Source organism: Microchirus variegatus, assembly GCF_963457635.1.
Source record: "Microchirus variegatus genome assembly, chromosome: 7".
NCBI lineage: Eukaryota > Metazoa > Chordata > Actinopteri > Pleuronectiformes > Soleidae > Microchirus > Microchirus variegatus.
In genome coordinates, this window is record NC_139808.1 from 12,636,382 (window position 1) to 12,657,679 (window position 21,298).

Here is a 21,298-nt window from a genome sequence, read left to right on the forward strand (position 1 = left end):
TCTCTTTCTTCCCTTAAATATCTGCTCTTTAGAAGATAGTTTTCAAGCACAAAAAAACAAAAACAAAACAAGAACACCACACACACAGGGCACAAAATGCGGCGTCGGAAGTGTGGGATTGCACAAGTCTGCAATTTTTTCCAGTACAAGGCTAAATACAGATTAGTGCTAGTCTGTCTGTCTGCTTTCAAAGAGAAACATGCTTAATCCCTGTTTAATCCCACCTGCAATGGTATTGGCCACTGGTTAAGACTCTGACAGCCACTAACCCGAATACAGGCTTTACATGCAGACTTCCACACACCTGGGTTGTGAGACAAAGACACAGACGGACAACGAGTGAGAAGAGAGAGACAGAGAGGGAGATGAAAAAAAGAAATGATATCTGTTTTGGCAATTCTGAGTCTGCCTCACTCTCCAACAATGCATGTCTAATTGAATTAAAATGAAAAAGAAGGCGAGTGGCAGAGGAACGAGTGGAGAGGAAACTACAAAGCCAGGGATTTGGATGATGGTGATGATGGAGAGTGGGAGGAAGAATAGAAAAGATGAGGAGAATCCAAAAAAGAGAGAACCATCATAATCCAGTGTAAAGCAGAAACCAGGGAGGTTAGATGACTGAAATAAAGAGGAAAGAAAGACAGTACTCTGCATGCTGCTTTAAAAAAAAAAGAGCTTAGTTTCAATTTAGTTTATTTGCCATATCAAAGACGGAAGACATCACCATATAAGATGTCAAGGATATGACATTTTGACATGTCACCGTAGGAAAAGTGTGGGTGTATTTAGAATTTCCAAAATCCTGTTGTCATGAACACCAGCTCACTGTCATATTCTTATTATTACTATATTCTTCAACCTCTGCAACCTCACCTGTATCTTTTTAACCCTCCTTCCCTTATGTATTAGAGGAGTGTGTTTTATCTGTTTCCTGGGTTTCTAGTTTCAGTAGTTTTTTCCCCTTTCTCATAGTTTATAGTGTATGACCCAGTTGTGTACGATTTAGCTCTTTTCCCAAACGATTTTGTTTTTTAGAAGAAGAAAAGTGTATTATTTTAATGTCCTAAAGACTGACTTATAGTTTTCTGGCTGCTCGATGAACTGTGAAGCTTTGAGGCTTGTGATTTGATGTTCATGTGCGAAGTAGACTCAATACCCATAGACATGCGTTCAAATTCAGTTCAACTATTGCTTTTCTCTGACTTCCTTGGCTTCTTGTAAACCGAAAGATTACATCAGTTTGTATATACAATCTCCAGGATCATATGTTGCCGCTCTCGCTCACTCATTGTTGACACAGCTTTATCCTACACATGGGATCTGGAGCCAATCCCAGCTCATGTAGGGTGAAAGGCAGGGTACGCTACACCCTGAACAGGTCGCCAGTCCATCGCAGGGCAAAACACACGGAGCTGAACAACCATTCATTCTCATACTCATAACTTTTAAAACCCAAAATCCCTTTGTCCCTTGTACCAGCTCCGATTTCTTTGTGTGTCTTTGTGTGTTGATGTGAAACCCAGGCTGCAAGCGAGACGATATATAGACAACCTCTGAATCTTGTAATCTTGTGACTTGAAGCACATGTCAGGAACATGATCTGTCCTTTATACCTCATCAAACCTGTGTCTTTAAAGATGGGAATCCCTGTCATTTGTTCACCCACAACCACTTTGATATTCGCCCGAATTATGACGGCAAATTCATTTTAAAGGTGGGTTGCTGCCAGCATAATACTTCCACTAAAATATATATTAAAAAGCGGCATATTATGACAGCTACACCATCCCCATGAGTCAGCCAAACAATGACAACACTCACATCAGATTTAATGTTTGCCTTTTAAAAAAAGAAATTAACATAGCAAATTGACTTTGACAGATTTTATTACACCTTCTCGCCGGTTCCTGACACAACCGACCACTCTATTTGTGCAGCCTCCATTTTCTCCCAATACCCTGCAATGATAAACAAATACACTGTGCTGTGGAAGAGATGATTCACTGACTTCAGTCTTCCAAGGAAGGGTGTGATAAAGAGAGGAAGAAAGACACCGACACAAGTGAGAGAGAGAGAGAGAGAGAGAGAATTAGACAGACAAACAATGACCACTCCAAGAAGTCTGTATTGGTGACTCAGCTCCAGTAGCCGGTAAACTGATTCACTGCCAGTTCCATCACTGACCCCTGTCTGCCTGTGCTACGGCCTGTTACACACAAACAAAGGAGATCTAACAGAGCATTTTTCTTTATTACACCAGAAATGATGTGAAGAAGCTGTAGTTTTCATGCACTTGGATGAATTTTGTTTAAATCTGTAGTAGGCAGGATCAACAGGAAAATAGTTAATTGTTAAATCTGATGCCATGTTGTTAGATATACAGCCTGGTCTCCTAGAAACAATGCTATTTTAATTTTCTGCAAACCAGCCTGTTAAATCTAAATAAAACCAACTGCCACTATTTCTCAAAGGCTGGAAAACAGAGCTTAAATGTAGGGTTAAAGGTTATTATGAAATGATTGACCAGTAACAACAAATATATTTTATCCACCCCAGCTTTAAGTAATCTACCTCAGACTATTTATGTAATTGCATAACTGGCACTGAAGACACTGTGGTGTCATTTTTAATTAGTCTTCTTATTCCTGCTAATGCATGACAACTATCTCTGATAGATGGAAGCTTTGCTTTATCTATTATTATTATTATTATTATTATAATATATATAAAAAAATCCTTTGAATATTGGCACAGTAGGAGGCGTGGAGTGAGGCAAAGAAGAGAGAAAAAGAGAACAAAAAAAGCTGTAAAACACCCAAGAAAAAGAAGGCGAATACGGGCAGCGAGTGCAGCTCTTTCCACTGACTTTGCGTTTACTGATCCACAAATAGGACATGTGCTCTCGATGCTTTTTCTAGTTCAGAGATTACTATTGTGTCAAACCCCCCCCCCCCCCCCCCAAAAAAGCATATGCCTGAACTAACTGTTGAGTGTAGCAGAGCAGTCGTAACATAATGTTTGAAAATGGTCCAGTACTACTGATGCCTTTAATCTCGACAGCAAAACAAAACAGTTTTCCCAACTTTATTCTGGATTAGGCTGCACTGATGAGTAAATTAAATCATGTTTCATCTTAATGAGTCATACTTCATTATCCTACTACACTCAGTCTTCTACATGATAACAACAGTGTGAGCAGTACTTTGGACCAATATCACCAAATCTCGGCTCCAGTCTTGGTGGCGTTACTTGTAGCAGTGCTGGCGGAGCCCAGCAGGGGGCAGCAGAGGCCTGAGGCCACGCTTTATACTGGTGTATCGGCTGTATGAGGCTGACGAGACTGCCACCCATAAATCGTATTGATAACAATTACAGGCAGGTCAACCTGTTATAGTTAAAATAATAATAATTTAAGATTAAACATGAAATTGGGTTAGTTAAGCTAGAAGTGAATACTTTGTTAAAGTTTGTCATGTCTTTGTCGTGCTCGAAACATATGAACAGAACTTTATTGATGACCCATGAAATAGTGAACTTTTGGTCTTACCCTTGTTATTATGATGTTAAAACTGACTGCACAATGCCTTCTCCCTTGTGTCTTCCTCTTATTATTATTATTATTATTATTATTATTATTATTATTAATAATAATAATAGTAATAATAATAATAATAATAATAATAATAATAATAATGATAATAATAATAATAATAATAATAATGCATTATATTAAGAGGCGCCTTTCAAGACACTCAAAGTCTTGAAAGGTGTCAAGGTTAGTTTCACACTAACTATCCTCATGTCCTCCTTCACTACAGCCATGAAACCCTCTCTGTGTGGTCTCCCTCTTTTCCTCCTGCCCAGCTGCTCCATCTTCAACATCCTCTATCCAAAAACCATCTCGGTCCCTCCTCTGGCCAAACCATCTTAACCTTGACTCTCTTACTTTATCTCCAAACTGTTCAACCCGAGCTGTTCCTCGAATACGCTCATTTCTGAAAAAAATTGGTCTCCTATAAATCTGGTTGTCACTGTGGTTTTATGGGGAAATTACTCAGTGTACAACACATTATTTTTCATGTCATGACAAAAAGTGCATGTGTCCTTAAAGGCATATTTTTACTGCTGGGTAGAGCAAATGACAAAACACACAGAACCACTAAGAACAAAGTAATATTATGTGTATGTTCCGTCCTACATCTGAAAATGGGCTCTGTCAAGCAATACTATCAGACCTGACTGAGTGTTTAAGCCTGTGAGTCAAACGAGGCAATACAAACCACTTGCACATGCACCTTTACAGTTTACAATCGTGGAGGTGATGCAATGCTGATCCACAACACCTTCACATGTGGCCTTATGTATGTTTGTGACGCACTTTTAACGTATCATATAAAATGTTGGTTTTGGTCTTAATCAAAACATTGACTGACCTTAAGAAAAGTCTAGAATATTTCCAGCCTCACCCTTACATTCATAAATGAAAGTCTGATAATAATAACAACAATAAAAATTAGACGATAGTGGACTTTTTTTTGCCGAGTATGTTGGCCCATAAACGTTGCAAAGGTCCTTTCGTCTCTTTTGTAATTTGTAAATTAAATAATATTTTTCATACTCGTGTATCAGCATAATGTACAGTAGATGTACATTATGCTGATACAGAGGGCACAAGCATAAAGGTCGAGGAGGGCTCAGCCTCCAGTTCTAGTCAATAGTTTGCCAATATCCAGTAATACATTTTACCAATAGCATCTAATGCTAATGATAAGATAGTGTTTACTGTCATTAAGTATTAACTGCACAGATGAGTCAGTTCAGTAAATCGTTAAAAACATGCATTATAAACACCAGGAAATAGAATTTAAAACATTCAAATACATTGTATTTAAAAAAATATATATAGTATATATACTGTATTATGTTACAATATATACATCAAAACTGCATGATTTACATTTTGTGTTGAAGATCTATACAGTGACTTAAAAAGCCCTCATAGATACTTGTGTTGATGTGATGTGATCGACAATTGTGAGGACATGTTGACGTTGTGAGGACATTTGATGCAGGTTCTACAAATAGCTTTTAGACGGTTTTTCGGGTTTAGGATTAGATTAGGGCTGTGGTTGGGGTTTTTTCGGCATTCAATTAAGATGGATGAGTGAGAACAAGTGAAAGGGCTGGGGTAAATGCATGATATGTCTCTGATCAGAGTCCTCACAACAACCAGAGACAAGTATGAGTGTGGCTGCAGAGGGTGTCTGTGCGACAGAGTGGAAATTGGAAATGAGACTCAGACAGTGTCTCAGAGAGAGAGAGAGAGAGAGGGAGAGAGGGAGAAAATCCCTGGAGAGACTGAGGTATAGAGAGAAAGAAAAAGGGGGGGAGGGAGAAACAGTAGCAGCAGCGAGAGCAGACAGACGTCCAGTTTAGTCGCCGGTCAGTCGGCGGAAAGACACGAAGGCAGATCTGTACCGAACGGAACCGAACATTTTAACTGAAAGTGGCCGAACTGCGTTTTTTTTTTTTTTTTTTTTTTTAAACAGTTTTTATTTAACGGCTATAGATAGATAGATAGATAGATAGATAGATAGATAGATAGATACGAAGAAGAGAAGAGAAAGACAAACCAGAGAGAGACAGAAGGAGGTGGAGAGAACCGAGACAGGAGGAGGACGGAGCAGAGGGAAAGAGGAGGCTGGAGAAGGGGAGAGGAAGAGAAAAGGGAGGATTTTTTTTTTTTTGGGCTGAAGTTTGGTTCCTCTCTTTCTCCGCTCGCCCTGTCCGCCTCCTCTGGAGTACACCGTGTTTCATGTCTGCTCCTCGGACTCTTTAAATGTTGAACTTGATGGGTGTTTTAAACACCACCGCCGCCAATGTCTCGTGTACATGTAACTGCAAACGCTACACCTCCCTCCAGAGCATGGAAATCAGTGAGTAAACTTCCATTTCACCACTTTTTTGTCTGTTTCTACTTTTACTTCTACATTACCTTTCCCATGGCGTGTGAGCGTAAATCGCAGCAGTGAGGCGACACACTTGGATGTATGTTTAGTTTGTTGTGTTTCATAGTGTATGTCATCGGTGCTCTGTGTGTGTGTGTGTGTGTGTGCCTTCATGGCTGGTATAATGTTCTTTTGAAGAAACTGGAAGTTGTGTTTTTAGACATTAGAGACAGTGGTTTCCCCTCAACAACACTGCGGTCTGACGTCCAGCCTGCTGCTAGCATAAATACGTTGAAATACGTTTAAGTTTCCTCCTCCGTTTGAGTTTGAACTTGACCAAAAACCAGGAGCTTCTACTTTCCATAACCAATGCCGAACTAAACAACCCCCCTGTGTTGTTTCGTTCGTGTGATTTATAGCCTGTTTTCAGCTGCCTGCTTCACTGTGTCTGGTGATTTTGACATAATACGACGGTTGTCTCGGCCGGGTTCCAGGGCCGTTTCCCCGTCTGATGGTAACTTACTTAATTTTAAGAAGATAACCCACACTTTTCCGGGTTTTAGCGGTATACGTGAGGCTTAAAGTGTGTGTGTAAACTGTCGGGGAGTTGCCACAGAGGAGTGTGGACACGGTATATCAGGGAATGGTGGCGTTTAATGGTAGGAAAGGGGGGGAGAACTGGAAGTTTTGTCGCCGCTTCGTCATGTCGAGCAAAGCCAGACGTCTGTCTAGCCGTCTGCCTGCCTGTGTGCGCGTGTGCACGTGCGCGCGTGCCCATACCCCTGTGTGTGTGTGTGTGTGAGTGTGTGTCGTATTCTGGAAATCCCTGTTCGCTGTGAATGTTTTGTACAGTGTGTTAATCTATTGTAATATGTGTGTTTTTGAACAAGAGACCCAGTTACAATAGAAGTGGCTTTAGTATGAGGGAAGCAGACAGCCAGTCCATCTGTCAGTTCCCGATTGAAGTTCCTGATTGAATACACGGATCAAAGAAAATAATACATCTTGGACTTTATTTTGTCAGAGAAATTGCACCTAAATTATTTTCTGTGGCCACAAAAACTATTTGACACCTGTCATAATGAAATCAACTGAAGCTAAACTGTCAATTCACACATTCTCATCTCAGTTGAAATACCTTGTTCTGTCTTCAGTTGCCAACTAAAAAACTATTTAATCATTTAACCCAGTTGTTATATTAGTATAGGCTGGACAACACCATTGCTAGACTAGATATAGTAATTAAACTAGTAGAAATAAATCAAGTCCTCATATATATATTATTCATGTAAATACATGTGTTGTACTATTTAAAATACTTGAAATCAAAGCGAGTTTTCATAGATTACATCTCCATTACCCGTGTCAAGATTAAAGAAAATATGAATGCATGGTGAGATGCATATTAAATATTCACAGAATTTAACAAAGCACCTGCCTCTCTTGAAGATCTAGACTTTCATCCAGATTTCAAATCGTGTTCACGTAACGTGTGTTAACCTTTTTGGCTGCTTGAAATAGAAAAGTCTTTGAGCTGTCCTCTGTACTTTTGCAATGTTGAAGAAGGAGGATTTTTTTATTGATAGAATTCCAGTTTAACCCACAGCTCCACATCATCATCATCATTCCACGCTGACCGTAACGTGAATGCCTTGTCATATCAAAACAGGAGTGGAGCTTTTATATATCATTGCATTGCATTTCAATCTCCATGAATTGGATTTAAGGGACTATGAAATATATCTGCAGAGCCCAAGCCCGAGGATGTCCACATAAATCTCAGCAGAGGTGATGCAGCAGTAGCAATAACTATTGGCGCTTTTCCACCGGCCCGACTTTAAACGGCACTACACTACACGACACGGTTTAGCGAGTGTTTCCACTAGCGTAGTACCTGGAACTCGGCACTATTTTTAGTACCTGCGGTGGTGAGGTTCCATTCAGTGGTGCCGGTACTATGCGCAGGTACTATGCGCTGATTGGTCAAAACTGCCGGTAACTGATTGGCCAGAAGTGTCGTCACTGGGTGCGTCATGAGCGCGACATAAAATACAGGATGCAGGAGTCTATTTCACCATTTTTCAAAAAATAATAGCGCGCAAATACTTGGACATGGCGACTCTGCATAAGAACACTCCATGGTCCAACGACGAGGTCCAGACTGTCCTGTGTTTAGTCGGAGACGACAAAATACAGAGCGCTGGACGGAGCCGCCCGTAACGAGCAGGTCTTGCCGGGAGTCGATGTCCGCTCACGGCGTACACAGCAACTCCAATAACTCTGCACACGCCAACGGTAAGTTTTTTATTTTCAGCCTAAGAGCAACGTTTAACTACTGCTGAGAATAAACTCGCTTAAACAAGACATTATAAAAGTAACATCATGTGTGTCGGTAATCTCTGTCCGTCTGTTTACACGAGACAACGTAGTTGGCTAGCTAGTTAGCAATGTCGCTATTAGGTGCTCAACCTACAACAAAACATTACGTAAACCTGTAAAAGAAACCAGATTTGTACAAGTCATGAATTAGACTTACTACCGTGTAACGTTTTGTCTTTGCGTGTTAAAACAGACTAGACCAGAATATACAGTATGGGTTCTATATTTACATTATAGACAGAGAATGAGCATCGGATATTATATGTCTATATTACACTTTTGCAAAAAGACAGTATATTGCACATGGGATGAGGAGCCTGGTTATATGTTGTCTACTGAGAGCTAACAGCTGCAGGGAGGAATAAAGGATAATAATAATGATAAAGCTCCTTCAATTAGGGTGTTTCAGTCTGTGGCTGAATATATATATATTGTTATGCGTGTAATTACAGCGTATGTATACACTTCTTTTGTTCAAGAATCCCATTCCATATGTGAGGAGTGTTCATCCACCCCAGCAGAGCCATCAGCTGCTTCGTTATCGGGGGCACCAACTTCGCCACAGACCACAGATCTGTGCAACTGGTAAGAAATAATAAACATGATTTACAGCATTTGTGTATTTCCTTAATGGTTTGATTAATAACCCCTTTTCTCTTCTCTATAGTGTTATGTAGGGAAGAGAAAAAGAAGCACACAGCTGTCCTCGCAGAGCTTCAGGTGGAAGATGTTCAGTAGCAGAAGTGGAACCGGACACAACGTAACCGCCACACCACGGGAGTGCTGCGTTCAACCACGCATTCCTTTGAGTGATTGGGCAGCTTGTCCAGGCAATAGGTGGCAGGAGCATGTGACCTATTTCCTCCCTCCTGTCCTAGGACTCCACCACCTATGTACAGTTTATTTGATTTGCTGTGCAATTTAACTTTGGTTTGCTGTGTTTTTTTGTTTGAATAAACAACAATGTCACTTATGTGATTACGTCATGCGTATTTCTTTTCTTTTAATTGTGGCAGCCTTTACAAACAAAACGTATACAGACAAAAGGAGACATCTCTGCAGAAAGTACAAACTTTTATTTGTAATTCAGTGAAAAACAGTACAATAATAAAGCATTTTACAAATTCACAACAAGTGACACATCAGGCCCTCACCTACATCTCTGCCATCCTCTACACCCTGTGCCACTGCCACCACAGGTTTAACCACTGTAGCTGCTGTGTACCAGCTGGACTTCACAGTCATTCCTTTTCAGGAGTGACAGAACCATCTGAAACACACAGGCAGCATGCTTACGTTAATACCAGAATACCAAAAATAGAGATTGCTTTCGGTCATTACTACGCTGTACAATTGTACAGTACTTTGTAGAAGTCTGAGGCCACCATTAGATTGTTGCTATAATGACAATAGAGGAATCATTATTTCTATTTCACTTTACTGGAACACAATCAGAATATATGTATGCAGTTTTTTGTTGTTTTAAAAAAAACATCCTCTACAGGTGTCCAGTATTTAGTGTGATCGACCCTTACACTTGAACAATAACACAACTCTGTTAATACTCGAGTGGAACCTTAATTAATGTTTCTGGTTCAAGACATGCGTGAGTATTACATACTCAAAAAAACAACATCGTTTCTGCACAGTACTGTATATGAGCTAGTTAGCGATAGCAACTATATTAGCTTACCCTCACTCGTCGTCTCGTAACATCTCATCTTCAGTTTCATGATGTATGACTTCCCAAACTTCTCTGTACTCCTCCACAATATTTCTTCTTGCCGCCTGTAGCTTTTTCTGGCGATCTTCTCTTCTGTGTGTGAACAAATGCCACAGACCGAGCAACAGAACGAGTCCACGTCCGTCATTGTTTATGTGCGTGTGTGTCTCGCGTATAAGACGTCATAGCAGTTTCGCGCAGCCGGGTTGCAGCCGTGTTGTGATAACCACGCCCACGTTGAGAAGGTACGTTCTCTGTAGTGGAAACACAACTAAACCGTGCCGTTTCGTGTCGTGTCGCTCAGTGCCGTGTAGCCCGGAGCTAGTGGAAAAGCGCCATATCAGTCAGTGTAATACAAATTGTCTGGACCTGTAACAGAAGGACATGATAAGAATGCAGGCACACACACATAATTCCTCAGTCTGAGAACAGACGTGATGTTTAGTCTGGGCAGCAGATGGAGGGAAACGGATAAACCAAAGCAGGCGAGAGACGACACTGCAGTGATGGTAAGAAAAGAAGAGCGATGTTGAAATGATGCTAAATAAGAACAAGGTGTGGAGCAGCGAGAAAAGCAGCGAAACCGAGCAAACGAGGAGATGAAATGCTGCAGTCAGGCAACAATCATCGTCGACTAGATGTCGACGGGAAATTCGAAATGTGTTCACCAGCAAATAAAAGCAAAAACGGGGTAACATTGAAGATGTTTCAGCTGTGTCAGACGGTGTGCACCACAGAATGATGGGAAAAAGATGAAAGAAAAAGTTCAACACAGGATAATTCACACTATACAGTTGACAGGAAGTGATCAAAGGAGCTGATAGAGAAAAAAAGAATGGGTTTCCTCAATTTTTTACTTCAAAAGACCTGTCTGGGAAATTAGTCTTAATTTTTTAATTTTTTTTTTTACAGTCGTCGCATAAGCTAAAGCTGCCTGTAGGAGTCAGTTCACCTCAACTACAAAAAAAGATAACATTAATTTCCCCTGATACAGATTTACTTGTCTGCCTCTGAGATCTGAGCCTCCATAGCAATGTAAAATTCTACACCAGCGTTGTATGTAAAGTCAAACGTTTCACAGATCAAATTAGCAACTTGATGGTGTCTTTTGTGGGCAGGAAATGTTGCCATAGTATTAGTGTAGTGAATGCAAATTTCATAATGTTTATGACAAGATGTGGAATGATGTGACACAAATGTATTTTATATATGCAAACAATATACCCGATGAATACACATTAAATGATTGTGTACTGGCAGCTCATGTAAATAATGTATGTTTAAGTTAGAAGAAATCAAGTTTCAGTTAATGTGACTCATGTTAAACCCTCTTCTATGTCATTTTTCACATCCTCTCTCATCTGGATCTGTGACACTGTAAATGTAGGGTTACATATACCTGCTACGCCCCCTGACACACACACGCACACACACACACACACACACACACACACACACACACACACACACACACACACACACACACACACACACACACACACACACACACACACACACACACACACACACACACACACACACAGGTTTCCATGACAGGACATTGCATTGACTTACATTCATTTCCTGATGACTCACTTTAACCTTAGACATAATTACTAGTCCCTTCACCCTAACCTTAACATGACCCTAAACTCAGCCTAACTTTAAAACATTGTCTTCACCTTAAAATGCAGTACTTAGCATTATGGGGACTTGTTTTTTGTCTTCATAAAGAATAACATAAGGAATGGCAGGTACACACTCCCACACACCTGTTCTGAGCGTCAGACATCACTTAGCACATGACATCAGCATTACTCATAGGCTAGCCGTGTGTGTGTGTGTGTGTGTGTGAGTGTGAGTAAGTGTACGGTGAAGTCATTGCTGGTATCAGATCATATAAACGGTTTCCTACGAACCGCCTGGTTTTCCTGTACATTTGTTACTAAGTGTCTGGTCGTTTAATGTCAACACCTCCATGGTATGTTTCTATTGCCAGCATAAATGTTATACAGTGCTTCTCTTTGTGTGTGTGTGTGTGTGTGTGTGTGTGTGTGTGTGTGTGAGAGTGAGTTCAGCTGGAGGGTAGCAGCATTTATTGAATTTGAGGAAACGAGTCAGACACGGCAGAACGCGCAGAGTTGCTCCCCTGAAGGCACCACTAAGCCTAAAGGCAGATGTCTGTTCTCATTTTGAAAAGAAGTCGGCGAGAATGTCTTTTATAGCGAAGCGAAATTTGAATTGTAACGGGAAGTGTGCCTGATTGAATACATATGGGATTGATTAAAGATCAAACCGAATGGAGATGGTTGTTTTAACTCGATTTAAGAAATTTTTTTCGGCTTCCATTGAAAAGAAAACTTCACTTTCGGAACACCGTGAAAACCAGAAGAGGTTGGGTCATAAGGGACTTTTGTGACAGTGATGAAATAATAGTCATACTGTTGCATCTGTCCTTTTTAGTCACTTAAACTGTATCAGAGCTGCATGAGATCAAAAAATGCTCAGACATCATGTCATCTCCATTTATGTTAATTGCGGCATCACTTCTGGTTTGTTGTACACAAGCACCAGCAGCTTGATAGAGAAGTCACTCTCGCGTTGGAAATTCCTCTTTTGATATTGTCATGTGTCATCGTAAAAAAAAGAAAGAAAGAGAATAATCAGTTAATTCTGTTGAAAAAAAAAACTCCCCTCCACTTCACTTCCTACTGCAGTTCTCATTTCACGCAGCGAGAATGTTTATGAATCCACATGAAAAGCAATTTCATTTATGACAACATTATCTGTGATACATCCCGTCCTACAGATTGTGTGTCTTTGCGCTTATAAACTACAGTATCTGTACCTGAAGTAACTGTCAAACGTGCTGTCATCAGTTCAGGCTCAGTTTCTTTTCTTGATAATTCTTACACGGATGTCACGAAAACAGACTATTGACCTCATGCTGTTATTCAGGATATATCAGGATTTTAACACGAGTTTCTTGGAGAATATTCCGTTCTGTATAATTTCACTGAGCAAAGTCTGGCGATCTGATCATGACTCATGTCTACACCGTCTGCTGCTGTGTAAACTCCAAATTGGATGTTATAATTTGATAAAGGAGGGTTCCACGATGGATGTGTGTGCACAGTGTGTGACAGCAGCGTTGCATCTCTGTCTCTATTATTTTCACAATTTTGATTTTAATTCCATGCTCTAACTACGTCTAAAACGTGTCTTAATGTCATTATTGGTAATGGTTTCACTGTCCCGTGCTTCTCATTGATGGCTTGTCATTTTTCTCTCAAAGTAAAGTAGTTGAAGTTGTGTGTGTTTGTTAAAGCTTTTGTGGTTTTCTTTTTTTCCTCCACTGTGATCGACAGACTTTTTTTTTTTTTTTTAATTCTCAACAGACTGTAATTTGTCTCGAAAGAAAGAAAAGTCATCCGCTCACCACATGACACTTTCAGTTATTCAGTGGTGCAGTTGTGTGGGTACAGAACGCTGCTCGAGGGTTCTTTACCCACAGATGCAGCAGCAGATTTGCTCTTGTGATTACTCCGTCCTTGTTTCCTATAGCCTTCTTCTTTCCAGCTTCCATTTCGGCTTCGCTTTCCTCCGTCCTCTCTTTCATTAATAGGGATTTGAAGTGGAGAGACCTATTTCAAGCAGTTCCAGAAATAAAAATCCCATTCATTTTCCCCATAGATGATGTTACTCAGCTCACAGTTGGAGCACTTAGCTTTGGTTTGGATGGACATGCATTTTCCCCTGGTTAAATCATTAGCACAAGGGCTTAAGGATTTGGGGAACATATCTGACATAATCTAGCAATAGCATTAAGAATATATGACTTTTTGACAAATATTGTGATTTGATTTGGCCTATAATTGTTCTTTAAAATCAAGTTTTAGTACAGTATTGCTGTGTAAGAGAATTAAGACATTATGAGATGAGATACCATCGAAATATTATTAAAGATATAAGTATTTCAAGATATGAAGTTTTAAACTGTCCTTGAACATAGATCAAACAATAATATAACTTATAATTGGCTAATTGTATTGTTTAAAACTGTGATTTGAACACATTAGTAAACACAGCCCTTTTATATGATTTTGTCTGAGAGACAAAATCATATAAAAGGGCAAAATTAACAGTTTAATCCTGTTTAAGTATGAACAAAAAACAAGCATGATTTGTTGCATTGTTTTATTTCAACATTGTTGAAATCATTGGTAGAGTTTTGGGATCAAGATGAAGATTTATGAAGTGTTGAATGATGTTTTATGAAATGCTTTTTATTTATCATGAAACTGTGGTACACTGGAAATAAAACACTGTATTATCTCAATGGAACACTTAAATAACAAAGACAGTTCATTTATTTGGCTGACTTAATAACAAAAAAAAACAATGCTTTTTTTTAATTAGATTTTTATTTGTATCTGCCTTTCTTGACAAGTCAGAAAGTTAATTTGGGAATTTTGCTCTTAGCTGTTCATTAATGCATGGTTCAGACACCAATAACATTGAACACACACACACACGAGAGAGAGAAACAATAAGACATCAGCATGGTTTCATCATGCATATGTAGATGTATGCAGCAGGAGTGTCTGGGGGTCAAGGTCAAGGTCACTGTTACTTTGGGGGTTGTTTGCTTGTGTGTGTGTGTGTGTGTGTGTGTGTGCGCCCTCTCTGCATATGATCTGCATATAACACAGTGTTCAACTGAGGCCCTTGTAGTCTGATGGACCTATATTGTCCCCATTAATTAGTCTGAAGTCGGCGACGGCCCTATATGCCTGTCTCGCAGTGTGAATAAATCCATACGGAGACTGTCTGAGGACCAGGAGGCTGTGCTATAAATAAAGACTATGACTGTCTGCTAGCTCTATGCACATACAGTGTGAAAGAGATTGTCTCTTGTTTTTCATTAATTAGTCTGAGGCAGGGAAGAAACCCCTTTATGGCTGTCTAAATGCATTTATTGTTGTCTGTTTATGCAGTTTAAAAACAGTGGTTCTGCTTTTGTGAAGTGTTTTGTTGCATTGTATATTGCTATCCAGCAGGTCTATAGTCTCGTAGCAAGTCTCCATTAATTAGTGGGAGCTCGTTTTAACTGCGCTTGGCTTTCTAAAACATCAGATGGTGACATGAGTCTGGTAGTTGGTTAGAAAACTATTAAGTTGATTTGAAGTGGGACATGGGCTACATTACAAGTCGTTTAATTTGGTGTAAATCCAGAATTGTATATTAAAATGTATTATGTTGCAGATTCAGATCTGTCAAAAGAGTGGACTATCGGTCTTGGCATTGCTACTGAGAGCCATTCTACTTTGTCTTTATTCAGACCCTGGATAAGTCACTGTTTGCCTGTTTATGTCAAGCTTCCTTTCAACTACTCTGAGTCACAGGACTCGGTGTTTGTCTGTTCTTTCGAAAAATGTGTGTTCAATTACCGAACCTGGATGAAGTCACTGCAGTCTGTGATATGGACAAGTGTGTCTCTAGTCTGTCATGAATTAGTCACACTGTGCTCCTGTAAATATGGGGTCCGACATCGAACGTGGGCTGCAACAGTGTAATGAAATGATCGACTAATAACTTTGATATTATTTTAAAAAGAATTAAAGACACACTTCAGCTTCTTAAAGATAAAGTATATGTTCTAGTAGTAGTTCGAACCAAAATGAAAATTAGTAACGCCAATGTACCTTCACCTCTGAACAGATGACTGGTCATGGGGTGAGGTTTTCCACAAGCAGATGATTGCTATTAAACATTAACATATTCATGTATGTATGTAAATGCTTGGTTTGTTTTTGCATAATGAAACTGAGGTTGCTCTGCATCTGCAGAGAGGAGCGGGTGAAGCCAGGCAGTCTCGGTCTCTGGGAAGGCAGAGGTTAGGGGTCAGGTCAGGAGAAGGCAGGGAGGAGGAGGAGGAGGAGGGACGAAATGTTCATTGACACAAGAAAAGAGTCTGGTTTTGAGAGAGTGGGGAAGTGTGAACGTGTGTTTGTATATATTTAGTCATAGTTGTCATTGTTTTTAATTTCCTTTATTTACGCTGAGGTGATTTTCACCAAGTTTTGTATAAAAAGCAAATTTTTTTTGTGTTATCACAAAGTGACTCAGTGCATTGAAACACGAAGTCCTCAGAATTTATTGATTAATTCCATGTCATTTCTCATCTCTTTGTTTGGGTGCCAGTATATTTAGAGTTGTGTATGAGGCATTAGTGTTGCTAAGTGATTTGCTCCTTCAAAGTAATTCAAGCATTGGCCGCTGACTTCGATAAAGGTACATATGTAATATAGTAAGTGACTGATAGCCCAGCGTCTGTCCTGACATCAATAGCCTGAGATCAGTCTTGGAGCAATTTATCAACAACAACAACTCCTCCTCCTGTGTATGCCCACAAGTGGAATGAATGACAGGGTGTAATGATATATATTCATACGATAAGTGATAATTATTGATTTTGAGTTAGTAAACACTTCAAAATGTTGTTTTCTGCCAAAACGTTCAGCGATGCTGCTTAAATATTAATGCTGTGCTCACACAACTATTCATTGTACATGAAATCACAAATTAGGTGTTTTTTTGCACCGAATGTGTGGTCGAGAGAGTGATGCTGACATGATCTCGACACAGTGATGTACATATGTGGTTGTGTTGCACTATTGTGTGTCACACACACGCAATGCGTGACATAGATTTCCCGCAAAGTGTGAGCCGGTGAGACCGAGACGTTACTCAGTCAGTTATGGCTGGTCGTGACTGCAAGGCTGAGTCTAGACGAGGAGACGTTTTAGTCTACACACACACACACACACACACACACACACACACACACACACACACACACACACACACACACACACACACACACACACACACACACACACACACACACACACACCCCCCACACATGACATATACATCCATGACCGTGGGCTTGACACGCACACGCACACACACACCCACACACACACGCACACACACGCACACACAGAGACTTGTAGACAGGAGGACTGTGTCTGCCTCCTCCTTTGCCCTCTGGCCCATAGTAAACAGCTGTGACCATCATTTGCATAGTAAAAACACACGGTCAGACAGCACTGCGATTTCATCTCTTTTGTTTATATTACTAATAATTATAATTATAAATTCAACCAACAACTGCTTGTGCCCGTGTGCATAATGCACTAGCAATTGTTGTTATGAACACCCAGCAGGTTGCAAGTAAAGCGCCACCTCAATGACAACAAGCCACTCCCACACAAAAATGCACACACACAATAGACTTACTTGTGTTTAAAAGTGCAGACTAAAAAAAACACATGCACAGATGCTGGAGTTAAATTTACATTCACGTTAAAGTTCTTTCTAAGATTTGTAGAGACTTTAAATGTCCACAGTCAGACATAAACTTTAGCAAAACAGGTCTACGTTTGCATTTTTTTCTAACCCTAACTCAAAGGATGAACAACCTTTGTGTATTATTGGATTACTTTAAAGTCTCATATATGCCAATATGTGTTTAAAAATTCTGTTAGATTTTCTGCTGTGAGACGCCGAGGGTGTGTCCACTGAAGGAGCCGAACACACAGTTCACACACAGAACACACAGCCATTATATTCTATCATAAATAATGTGTGAAGAGGGGAATCCCTGTATGCACTTTACAGGGACTTTAAGTTAGAAGCTAAAACAGAATTAAAAGCAAACCAATGGGTATTATAATAAACAGTTAAAGCATTTAAATGACAGGCAAACACAACACAGCAATAATGCTTCATGTTATATAGGCAACTGTTTGCTCAATTGTCCTCCAACCTAAACAAACATCGTTAACTTGCACTTCTTACTCTCTAATACAAACCTAAAGGAGTGTTTCCACCGAGTGGAACGGTTCGTTAAAGTATGTTTTTGCGTTTCCATTAGGAATAGTACCAAAATAAACAGCCCCAACCCTTCCATTTTTCATCACCCTTCCCTTGGGGTACCAGAGCAATGCTACGGTGTGATTGGAGCTAGACCCACGACAGTTAGCTGATTGGGCAACAGAATAGCGTCACTCCCTTGCGACTGTTGTTTCTCCAACGTCCTCAGTCTATTCTCGTACAAAGCTTTAACCATAAACCAAGCAGAATTGTTGGACAACATTGTTGTCGTCTGTTGTGCCGCATTCAATGTCGTTTGTTGGCTTGTTAGCTTATGCGGCCATCAAGCACAGTGCACACCCCCGCCTACCATGCAAAGGTACTGTTCTCAGCTAGCCATGGACTTTACATTCCAAACTGTACTGTGCACCAGTGGCATATCTGTATCTGAGATACTATTCTGACTATTTAATCATAACACACTGGAATTCTTCCAGCAAATGTTGCCTTAGGCACATTCTTTTTGTTCAGTTAAACCTCAAAATCAAATCAAAAAACAGACAGTCCTTCCTTTTGTAGTGGCTGTGTAGAGGAAGATTGCGAGTAAAATGTTCACTTTGAAGAGAGGGAATTTCTTAAATATTTGTTGTCTGCTCTTTGGATGAGGACAGCATGGAGAGAATATTGCTGCAAGAAGTTAAATCCGAGCAGACATGTTTCCTGAAAATAAAGACCCCCATCGTACCTTAGTTGACAGATTCTTGGCAACATGTGAAACGCGATTGCTTTTCGCATTGTGTCCACCAACCTCCCACACCCCGTTCACTGGAGAGCTCCATGCCAGCTGGCACACACACACAGACACATACGTATATATGAAGCCAATATTGTTGTGCATTTTGTAGGCACCAAGCCAGTTTCCCCGGCTTGTTTGCCATCCACCCATCCATCATGAAGCATTCACGACCGAGCTACAGATCCGCTCCTGGTTAACATTTCTGACACTTGCTGCATAGTTGACAACTTAGTTCGCAGGCAGCTGTAAAATTTAGTGCATAGAAAATTGACTTTGATCACTCACACACATACAGAGTAAAAAAAACGACGTGTTTTGGGTCGTTGCCAGGCATCATATGAAAACACTCGCCTTGAGAATTTCAGAAATTTTGTTTCTTGACAAATAGGCCAGTGAAAATCAACCTCCAAATCCCCCAGACAGTTAAGTATGTTCATGTTTTAAACTCTGCTTTAGTACATCATCAATCTTTCAGTTTATTTTGCTGTAACTTTCATTGCTATGCTTCATTTGAATGGCTTTGTAACTGTGATCTTGTTTGGGTTTCCATGGAGGTTTGTTTTGTCTAAAGTAGTGGTTATCTCTCGTTCTCTCCCACCACACACACACACACAATGTGAAGACACAAAAGTAAAGGCAAGCCGATTCATGCAAAGGATAAAGTGAGGATCTGGGCTAATTTGTGCCGCGTCTTTGTGGAAGAAAGGATTTTTCAAAAACAGGTGTTTCCCAATGTTTCCCACTGTAATCCACTGAGCTGTTCCGGTGAGGCACGTGAAGTTTTGTCAATTGAATGGTGCAATAGAGCATTGTCTACATTTGTTCCAAAGCAGTGTAGGTAATGAGAATTTATCTATTTGACATGTTAATTTCAAGTGCATTGTCAAATAAATGTGGTTAATTTAATTCATGTTTTTTTTATTGCTTTATTGGAAATATGTTAAGATTTAATAAATCGACTTATAATGAGTAAAAGTGATAGTAAGTGATTGACCTAGTGTTACCTGGAGGTGGCTTGAGCGACCTTTCTGTGTGGAATGTCCATGTTTTCCACTATATGTGCTTGAGTTTTTTTCTGCTAACTTCCTCCTACGGTCCAAAAACATGCTTTGATTAGGTGTTTTTTAATTTCTCATTGTGACTTCTAGTAGAAAAATAAAGATTGAATGAAAAGATCAAAGTTCCTCTTTTAATCTCAGCAGCAACAGGACAACTTTAAATCCCAGCTGGAAAGCTCATGGATAGTAGCCTGTTGAATCACATGGAGGCCCGCACACATTCACATCATAGTGCAGTCAAAGCTATATGTGCTTTAAATGTATTATTACCATTGTTAATGCGAGGGTTATGGTATACACAGGCACACACAGGGTCAGACAGACATTCGGAGTGTTCAGACATTGTTGTGTCTAGCCAGGTGTGTGTGTGTGTGTGTGTGTGTTTAAGGACCGGCTGAGCTGGTTTAGGTTTGGCAGCAAAACACTGTTTGGACAGGGACAACATATCTGGCTCTCCCTCTCTTTGATCTTGTGCTTTGTGCCTCTTATTCACCTCATCTGAAGCCTCTGGCTCACTGTAAAAAAAAAAAAAATGCACTGAACATCTGGCTTTTGTTTTCATTGGGAAAAGAAATGATCAGCATTTATTCCTGGGTCAAGTGACTCACCAGTAGTCATATCAGGCTGTTTACTGGCTCCACTTCTGGGTGGACGCATCAGTTTTTGTCCCTGTTCTGGTGTAATTCATTTCGGCAACTCTTTGCCATTTAAACCAAAGGCTTCACAGAGGCAGCCCATAAAACAAACGGGTGACATCACTTGCATTTAACAAAAAATCTTATCAAATAATAACGAACTCAGCATGGTGGTGGTAAACCTAGTTCGTTAATTGATTTGTTGAGGATGATAAAATCAATGGGGATCTCTCATAATAACAAAGCATTAAATGTCATTTAAAAAAAACAAATAGATGCTTCAGCTTCTCTGCCTTTTTGACATTCATAATAGAATAATAATAATAATAATAGAATATCTTTGACTCCTGAATTGATGATAAGATTATAAATAAAACATCTTATGAGAATTCCCACAGTTTTACCTTGTCAGGGATTCTTTCATTTGTTTTGAAACAATCAGCAGATTTAACCATAATGAAAATAATTCCTTGTTGGAGCCCTAAAATAATTTTAATGATGCATTTCTCACTAACTTATATAATACATCTTTTGATTGATATATGGAGATTTTTATGATCTACATATATAAGCTGTTGTTCATGGGTGACACAGGATACACTCTGTTGTACCTCTTTGACTATGTTTAACCTGCTGCACCGAGCATGTGTGCAAGTGTTGGAAAAACAGCCAGTACAGCCTGTTAATGATTACTGTTATGTCTAGTATCACACTGGATCAGAGCCATTTGAGACGTGCACACACACACACACGCACACAGTGCAAATGACTAACCCTGTGCGACTCTGAACTGACTGTGCTCGCTTTCCTTTCCCTTTTACATTTAAATGAACATTGTGTGTTTTTGTGTACTTAGGACTGTGTGTGTGTGTGTGCGC

At 39.9% G+C, this 21,298-nt stretch overlaps 1 long non-coding RNA gene across 1 annotated transcript; it reads left to right on the plus strand.

Moving 5' to 3' along the window:
• Positions 1 to 8,101: 8,101 nt before the first annotated feature.
• Positions 8,102 to 9,114, plus strand: LOC310929867. Its single transcript, XR_014592881.1, has 3 exons — positions 8,102 to 8,243; positions 8,807 to 8,912; positions 8,995 to 9,114. It is a non-coding gene; the product is annotated as an uncharacterized lncRNA (long non-coding RNA).
• The last annotated feature ends 12,184 nt before the right edge of the window (positions 9,115 to 21,298 follow it).